The following is a 9,928-nucleotide window of genomic DNA, read 5'->3' on the forward strand; positions in this document are numbered from 1 at the left end:
TAGGGGCACATCTAGGTCCTGCTCACTGCTCCCTCTATAGCCCAGCCGTGGGCAGGTTCTGGGACCCTCTCCCTGAAGCTCCAGCCTGGCATTCTCATTTATTCCTCCCTCTGGAAGGCCTTCCCTGCCCTGGGGACCCACCCCCAGTGGCTTCCTTCCCTTGGCCACAGAGCCTTTGAAACTGGCTGAAGCATTTCCTGTCCCAGGCCGAGTCGGGCTAAGAGGTCTGGTCGCCAGGCTTCCCTCCCTACCCCACAGCTGTTGCCAGGCCCAGTTTGAGTCTGGGCCAAGCTCGAGAAGGCAGTGGATGTAGGGCCCTTTCCTCCAGTTCAGGGAAGGGGCTGGGAGGAGGCAGGGCCCGGCTGAGCTTGCATTGCTGGAGTCAGTCACGGACCAGGTATGGGGGCAGAGGCACCCCATCTGGCACTTTGAGAACAGGGCGCACAGAGCTCCATTTCTGTCCCTCGAAGGCAGCCTGAGACAGCTCCCTATGGGCGCAGCGCCAGAGGCGACCCACTGAAAAGCCAGTGTAGGTAGCTTTAGGCAATTGCTTAACATTTAACTCTCCAAATGCTAAGTTTTAAACTCAGTTCAGGGCTGATATTCACTCTGCTGCTTCTTCTTTTTTGTTTTTGACAAATGAAAATTGTACATATTTAATGTATACAGTGTGATGTTTCGTTATATGTATGCATTGTGCAATGATAACCACAAACTCCACTCTGCTTCTTTGTCACAAATCCCACTCTCCGGCACCGGGGGCTCCCTCCCTAATGATAAAATAGCAATAGTAAAGGTAATCATATAGTAGGGGTCTGGCCAGGTGACCCACCAGTGGCAGAGCACACCCTTGCCACTCCCCGCCTGGAGAGCCTAGGGAGTTGCCAGCGAAGTGCCTAAGGGTCTAAAGCTTGTATGCCCAGGGGAGGCCCCTCCTCTTCCGCTCCACCCATCACTGCTTTAGGGTCTGAACCCTCCACGAGGCCCCTCCTCAAGGTGCCACGGCCAAAGCCACAAACACCCTGTGTCTCAGACCACCAAAGGTCAGGCAGTGGGCCAGGTGGGATGAGGATGGGGAAGGACTCAGGGGAGGGGTCGGGGAGGGCAGGCAGAATAAAGACCCCCTCCCCCAGGCCATTAGGTGGAGAATAAGAAAGTCTCTCCCTTCAGCCTAAAGGGTCATGGGACCCTATGGGAGGAGGGGCAGAGGATGACTAGGTGGAAGACGTGCTAATTTGCATGCTATTTTTGCATGGTATTTGCATGCTTTTCTAGTACTGTCTAGAAAACAGCCCAGGGAGATTCCCCCAGGACCCACACTCTCCCCTCCCTCCTCTGAGGTGCTGGGGCCTGCAAGACCTGGTCAGGGAAAGGTGGACTGGGCTCCCCCTCCGCGACAGCCCTGTCGGGGCAGGGGCTGCAGGGGTGGGGACATGTGCCCTGAGTTTGAGCAGAGGATGGGGCCCCCATGGTAGGGAAGCCAGGGGTAGGGGAGGGTGTGTGGGAGAAGGGGAGCCCCCTTGCTTGGAGGATGGGGGTGGAGGGATGCCGGGTACCTGGGGATGACGATCTTTCTGGCTCCAGGCTTTTTTCTAGACCAGGGCCCGGAAGGAAGGAAACCAGATAAGGTGCCTCCTCCTGAATTCTTGTGACATTTTGTTTCCTGCTGCAAAGCAGGCTTTGACATCAAATGCTGTTCGTTTCCAGTGGCCCTGCACTCCCACCCATCCTGCCCCACTTCAGCCACAGCCCTGGCCCACATCTGTATTCACCTCGGGGGAGAGGAAGCTCTGGGCAGGAGGGAGGGGGCCATCTGGGAAAGGGCCCAATGTCCCTCCCTCGTGTACTCACAGTGGCTGGCTGGACTCAGGATCAAACAAGAACAGGGGTTCTGAGTGGACTCTTGGGTGGGCCTGGGGTGCCTGAACCCTAGCTGGCTTCTGATTGGTCAAGGGTGGCTAATCCCAGAGTGCCCTGGGGCAAGGATTCTGTGTAACCTGGAGAGAATTCATCTCCACCCCTGGCTGTGGAGGTCCTACCTCTTTGCACTTTTTCTTGCTGTCTCTCAGTTTTCTTTGCTCACTCTCTTGCCATCTGTGTGATTTTTTATCATGAACATATAATTATGACCCCGTAGCCCTGTTAGCCTTTCCAGGGCACTTCCCCACTGATTACCCAGTGTTCCCCATTGCTGCTGCCCTTTCTGGGTGGGGAGTTGACATGCGCCTTATGCTCCTGGAAACATGGCTCCACCACCTGAGGAGCAGACAGGGGGCAGTGGGGCAGCTGGAGGGCAATGGGAGGAAGCGCTTTGGCCTGGGGAAGGCTTGGCACACTGGTGAGGTCTCCACACACCCCAGAAAGCAGGAATAGCTAGACAGAGCCTGGTGAAAGCAGCCCAGGGGCTGTTGATTCAACTCCTGGCAAACAGCTTTTCATTTCTCCCAAGGAGAGGCCAGCCTAGAAGAGGCAGGAGACAATTTCCAGAGCCAGAAAACAAGCAACCTAGCTGCCTGGCACACCCACAGGCTTGGCAGACCCAGGAGCTCTTTGCACACGCACAGTCTGGAACACTCACAGGCTGTGTGCACACTCAGAGGAGCTAGAAGACACATACGGGATCTGTGCATACACACCGGGGCTCCATGCGCATCCACAGATTAGAAAAAACCAACAGATTCTAGCTCAGTGTATGCTCTGGTGCCATTTGCCTTTAGGTACAGCTCCATTTTGTCCTAGTCTGTACAGTTATGCAACATCTGTGCTATGCACCTTGGAGTTCAGGTGGCCCACCCCTGCCCCCATTTTACGCTTGACAAAACTGAGACCAATTGGGGTCAAGTGATTTATCCAAGGTCACACAGCTGATAAGCAAAGTTTCTTTTGTAATCAAGTCTGGAACTTGGAGATGACAGAGATTTGAGAGACTTGAAGCCCAGGAGCTAGCAGGAGAGGGAGACAGGCTTTCAAGTCCTAAAGGCCTGAGTTCACATCCAGGCTCTGCCTCTCCTAACTGTGAGTCCTTTGACACATTACTGAACCTCTCTGAGCTCCAGTTCCCTTCTCTTTAAAGTAGGAGTAATCAAATTCACTCTACGAGGTTGTTGCAAGGCTTAGGAATGATACCCGTTAGAAACCTGGCACATAGTAGGTCCCCAATAAGTGGGTCTACGACTTTTTGATAAGTGGTAAAGCAATGGACCACAACACTATGTCATGATACCTACCCTGGGCCAGGCTTGATGTTCGTTGCTGGGGATACCAGGACAGAGGGGGTGTCTGAGGGGTGGAATGTGGGATTAAGACAAGAAAATACCGCTGTGTTATGTTACTGGCGTCACGGGGAACACAGAAGAAAGGCAGGACCCCAGATGGTGTGTGGGGGAAATCGGGGGGCGGGCAGTGGGGGCACTCAAGAAGACTTCCTAGAATTTAAAGGATGAATAAAATTTGACCAGGCAAAGAGGAAGGGAAAGGAAATTCCAGCTGAAAGAACAGCAAAGACAAAGACCCAGAGGCTAGGGAAGATCTGATGTCGACGTGGCTGGAGAGGACTGGAGGGTAGACAGGGATGGGAGTGGTGTGTATGAAGGGGTAGGGGGCTTTGACCTGAAGGGCGGGGGGCCTTTGAATACAGCCATGCCAACATCGAAAGTTCTCAACAGAAAAGCAAATTTAGAAAATGATGAACTTTGCTTCAATTTACTCTTTCCTTCTGAAAAGTGTTGCTTCATTATTTGCTAAAAGCCTTTTGCCTTTATTAAAGGTCACTGGCACGTGAAAGTGTATTGGCACAGAACTAGGCTCCTCAAGTAAAAGAAAGAAATTCAAACATACCTGAGAAATGCAGGTACCTGTCCATTTACTGATGGCTTCATAAACCACTGCTTTGGGCGTTTAACCTGGAGGGTACCCCGAGCCCCCCAGCTAGAGATTCACTCTCGTCAGATTATTAACGTACTTAATGCATTGCAGGTGACAGTTGTCAAAGCTGAGTTTGATGACAGCGGGTGGGGAGAGAGGTTTTCAAAGCGTTTCATTCATTCAAATTGATTCAACAAATGTTTGCCAGGCACTGTTCTAGGTGCGTGGGGGTGAGGGCTGAATAAGACAAGGTTCCTGCCCTTCTGGGGCCAACATTCTAATTAAACTGGCACTTTGTGGCTCACACCAAGTTTTCAGGTGAGAAACACTCAGCCATCCTGACAAAGGTGGCGGAGTAGAGGGCTGAGAGCCTGGCATTGTCAAGTCAGGCTACACCTGGGTTTGAATCCCAGCTGTTTGAACTCAGACAAGTGACTTCATCTCTTTCGGACTGTCAAGAGTAAAGTGGGAGACGCAGAACCTACTTCACAGGTTGTTTTGAAGATTCAATGAGATAAAGAATGTGAAGGGCTTGACATTAAGACTGGTACGTAATAAGCCCTCAGTAAATGATAACTACTACCATCAATGATCTTTGGGTCAAACTCAAAAGCTAAGTGAGTGAGCTGAAAAGACGCTCTCCTGTGGTGGAGAGACTGGTAATGAATTTAGACCACACTTCAAAACCATTGGAAGGATGGTTTCTCCGGGTCCAGGACTGGGTTTTGTTCATTTTATATCTCCAGTGTCTAACCACGTAATAGACATTGATAAGGAGCCCTGAATGAATGGTTCTTAGCTCTTGGCCAGGGCTCAGCAGAGGGAGTTGAGTGTGAAACAGTTCCAGGAAGACTCTATTCCATGGGCTACTCTGGCCAAGAAAGGTTAATAGAACCTGGGACGTTATTAGGAACTGAGTGGTTTGTGAAATAAGCAAACACGGCATGGAAACCCAGCAACACATTTTTGCAAAGAGTGCAGAGAGCAGAAAGTTTCAGGAGAGAGCAGGCTGGGGGCAAGGAAGGAGAGAAAAACCTTGGGGGAAGTGCCCTGGAGGGTCTGTGGCAAGAAGTGTCCTTGTTCCACAGCTCACATCTTTGACCTTGACCTTCCTCAGAGAATCTGCCTCACCATGCACCACAGCAGCTTATGCAGTTCACTCTTCCAATCAAACAAGGATGAGGAGCCTGGGTTTCACATCCAAGAATAGGAATATAGGATGCTCAGGATGGTCTATGATCTGACAGGGAAGGGACAGCTATGGTCACAACAAGAACATCCCAAAAGCCAGTCTAAGATAGCCAGGAACACTCCCAAAATTGGGAGACTTCTTTCCCTGGTTTTGGTGGGGGGAATTCTGAGATGTTTGGGCCATGTTTTATCCTCATATGCTCACCGATTCAGAGACTGTTGGAGCTGGACAGAGCTCTGGTCCACCCCTCATCAGACATTTGAGGAAACTGAGATCCAGAGGGAGGCAGTGGCTAGATCAATGAAGCACAGTGAGCTGAGATCAGAACCCACACTAGCTGGTTGTTTCTTGGGTCAGTGCACACGATTTGCAAATGACTCACAGATTAACTCCCAGCTCCTGACTGAGACATCCAACTGCCTACTTGACGTCTCTTTTTGGATGTCTCAAAGGTTCCTCCAACTCAACGTGTCTAAGACTGAACACTTCATCTTCTCCTCCTGGTTCTCTTACAGCGTTTCCTGGCTCCGTGACTGGTAGCAGCACCTACCCAGTGGAGCAAGCCAAGAAGAAACTCAGGAATCTCTCTGACACACTCTCTCACACGCTCCATACCCAATCAGTTACCAAGTCCTGCTGATTTTGTCTCCTAAATATTTCTCCAATCCCCCCTCTTTTCTCCTCTTTCTATATCATCACCCTAGTGCAAGCTACCTTGACCTTTCACATCTTAACTACTGCGATAGCCGTCTACCTGCTACACCTGAGTCCATCTGGGACCTATCCAATCCATTCTTCACAATGCAGTCACATGACCTTTACAGAACTCAGATCTAGTCATGTCACACACACACACACCTGCTCAGGGAAACTCCAGTGGCTTCCCTTTATCCTTAGGAGAAAGGCAAAATTTATTAATATGCCTACGTCACCTGGCTCCTCCTTCTCTCTGCCACCTGCTTTCATGTCATGTGACACATGCTCTCTCTTTCTCCATTCCAGCCACACCGACCTTCGCATGGTCTCTCGCGGTACTCTCTCCAGCCACAGTGCCTTTCCTGTGCTGTTCCTCTGCAAGCAATGCTCACCTCCCTCCCTTGGCCTAACAGCTGTTCGTCCTTTGGATTCCATCCTAAACCCCACTTCCCCAGGACAGCCTTCCTGAATGGGTCAGACCCTCCTACATTAGGCTCTTATAGCACCTGTCACAACTCACGTGTCACATTTGTTTAGTGAGTATGTGATGAACAACTCTGCCTCACCATCCCATAAGCTCCATGAGAGGAGAGACCATGTCTGATTTTGCTTATCATACCATGAGCACATAGTACAATGCCTGGTACATGGCAGGCACCTAAATATTTGCTGGCTAAACAAGTGAATTAATGAATGCTCTGTTTTTTATTTCCTCTGAAGATGACATGATGGAGAAAAATAGCCAGTTTTTGTCCATAGGTGGCTCCTGTGCCTCTTTCTGAAACAAGATGGGAGGCCAGGTGGTGAGATGTGGGTGAATTCCATTGTGCCATGAAACTTATCTCCTAATGATTTCCTTTATATGTTCCTGAAGAAGATCACCATATACTGGTAAGTGGGGAGAAAAACAGAGTAAGGTGATATGTACAGTATGACCCTACTGTCATTTTTAAACACACTGAGAAAGAGTAACGGTGGATAGTGGGATACAAGTGACCTTCCTTCCTTTTTTCTTTTTCGGTGAATTTTCCATTATGAATATGTATTACTTGGTAGAGAAATAAAAAGTATATATATGAATGTATATTTCATACACACATGCACATAAAGGTTTAAAAAATGGGAGGTCATGTGTTCAGACACCCAAGAATGGAAACCATATTTCTCCTCAGCCTGGGACCTCTCTGAAGGTAGAAACCACTTCACTTCCTCTCTTTCTCCCCATACCCTCCTCTCCCCATTTCAGCCAGCACTGTTTTAGTTCCAAGTGACGGAAAATCCAACTCAAATTAACTTAGACAGAAAAGGAAATGTAGATGCTTACAGAGCTTGCCAGTTCCAGGCAGCAAGCTCTAGAGAGGTCCTCAGGAATCATCCTTTCTCTGTTCCTTGCCTGGACTCTCCTCCCTTGGTGGCAAGAAGCCCACCACAGCCTCAGGTTCATACGTTCTACCAGCAGAGAGAGTTTTCCCCCACTAGTTCCAGCAAAGTTGTGATGCGGATCCCTGCACTGAATGCCGTGGCTAGGGTCGGGGTGGGGTGAAATCTCTCACTGGCCAGGCCTGGGCCAGGTGCTAACTTCCAGCCATGGGACCCACAGGAATCCTACAGACTACAAGCGGGTGGTTCAGAATCAGAATGCTTTTGCCAGAATAAGGGGGAAGGGATGATGGGCAGGCAAAACAAAAGGTGGCTACCACATCCTGACCACTCAGCTCTGCACACAGGAGGTGCTCAACCCACAGTGCTGACTGGGCGACCTCTGGCCGTAACCATGTGGGGAGGGAGGGAAGTGGGGAGTCGGGCAGCAGGACCTGGCTATGTCCCACATCAGCTGACCCTCCATCTACTTCCATCTACGCCAACAGGCTCAGGTGACCATCCAGAGAGAGGGATTCTGGGTCCAGGCACGTCCCAAAAGGTGATGAGGAGGTGGAGAGGGATGTTTGCCTAGTTGCCTGGAAAATTGCCCTTGACCTTCTCCAAACACTGTATGCCCAGGAGGCCAAGGTTGATAACCGTTAGAACTGGGGCCCAGACTGGCTAAGCCAGTGGCTTAGGATGCCCAGGAGCATCTGGTGCCCTGCTCCCCTCCCAGCAGGCCTGGTCCACGGGCCAGCAGGTGCTCAGTGAGTGCTGATGGAGCTCTAAGGGATGAACTTCTTATGCAGCATGTTGAGGGTGTAAGACAAGAGGGAACAAGGCTTGTGTGTTTGGGAAGTTCCCAGCCTCATGGGAGAAAAGTAACAAGATTGAGTCTGTACTTTGGGGCATCAGGCTGACGTGCCAGCCTCTGTCAGAGAGACATCATGCGTTCTGGACCACAGATCGGGCTTGCCCCACACCATCTGTGCTTCCCTTGATCATTCCATTACCTCTGCCTCCCGTGGTCCCAGCTCGTTTTGACCACATAGCCCAGTTCATTACCCAGTGCACCCAGGAGTCCCTGCACAGTGCCTGTCCTGATGAGGGAACCCCACCTCTCACCCTGGCCCAGCCCCTCATTTGCCTGGAAGGTACTATACGGCAAGGCTGGTACAGGCTTCTTGGTAGAATCTCTGCCAGAGGGAAAGGCCCCAGGAAGCCTGGGCCCAAAATGAGGAGAAAAGCTGGATCCTATGGGGGCCTCTTAGGTGGGTTTTCTGCAGGCTTCTCCATTTCCAAACCCTCATCGCTGAGGCAGGGAGAAAGCAGGTAAGGAAGAAAGTGACAGAGAGGTGAGGGTAAGGAAGTGAGAGGAGATGGAGGCAGGAACCCGAGGACAGTGCCAAGAGGCCCATGAGCTGGCAGGGCAGATGTGGGCTATCAAGTCACACCCAGCTCGATGATTCCCCAGGAGCTTACGGGAGAAACTAGGCCTGGCGCTGTCCAGAACAGCAGCTCAGCAGTGAGCTCACAGGCCAGAGAGGCCATTTGGGCAAGCCAGCCTCCTCCTCCCCCTTGCCCTCCTTCCTCCGCCCTTGCAACACACACCTCCCCTGCTCCCTCTGGTTTCATTCCTCCTCCTCCTCCTCCCCCAAGTAGGCCTAGGTCACCCAGTTAAAGAAAGTCTAGTGCTAAGCCTGTGCGCACAGTCGCCAGTGTTTGGTGTTTAAGATGCCATGGGTAGGGGCTCCCACAGGGATCCTTCTTGATCTTTCTGCTGCCACTGAGAAGACAGATTGTCATGTTCCAGGCAAGTTCTTAACAAACATTTAATGAATGAATGGATTAATGAATGAACATCTGTTATCTAATTTGAACCCTAGAGCAACCCTTCAAGGCAGCCCAGTTACTATTAGTGCCATTTACTGCTGGGGAAACTGAGACACAGAGAAATCAGGTGCCATCACACAGGTATGCAGTGACTGACTAGGGTCAGAAGCCTGTTCTCCTAGCACCCAGGACCCCAGTGCCTGTGCTAATGCTCACTGCCTGTCCCTTTCACCCACCTGCACCCTCTCAGCCACTCCTTGGGGTTCAGAGGCTCAGACTGAGGGAAGGCACAGGGATCATGTGGGCTCTGGGCTGTGGGGACAGCCAATCTGGGCTGCTAGCTCTGGTTGCTGTTATGGCCTCATCCCTGGGACCACAGCATCCCCCCGGTCCTCTCTCACTTCACTCCACTTCACTCCACTCAGAGCAGGGACAACACCTGGGGTCAGCCTGCCAGTGTAGTCACATCCGAGCCTCCACTGCAGTTAAAGTGAAAACTGGCTGGACATGAGCAGTGATCTTTGACCTGCTGGCAGCTAGGTGCCAGATTAAATGTTAAGTGACCTCCTCAACCTCTTGACTGTGGGGAATTAGAGAAAGTAGAATTCCCTGGGATTTGCAGGTGGGAGACACTGGAATTCTTGAGCATCTCCACTGGTGGTCTTATGGCCCCCACAGCAGAATTGGGAGAGCTCTCCTGGCACCCAATAAGGCTTTAACTTCAGGAGTGGCCTCACAGAAGACAGCCTCGAGGTGCTGGAAGAGCCTCCTGCCCCTCCAAAACTGACTACCACTTCCTGTGCTCTTTGGCATGAGCTCCTGAACCTGGTGGAGGAAGGGTAATAATGTTTTATGTTGTATTAGTTACATGTTTCTTACTGTCGACTCATTTATCTGATCTTTTCAAGGACAAATTTTTTGGGGGCTGGGGAAGGGGCTGATGAAGGAATAATGGGGCATGACTCAAGCCACTAGCTAGCC

Source organism: Ceratotherium simum, chromosome 2, assembly GCF_057802395.1.
Source record: "Ceratotherium simum simum isolate JZ-2026a chromosome 2, ASM5780239v1, whole genome shotgun sequence".
NCBI classification, from domain to species: domain Eukaryota; kingdom Metazoa; phylum Chordata; class Mammalia; order Perissodactyla; family Rhinocerotidae; genus Ceratotherium; species Ceratotherium simum.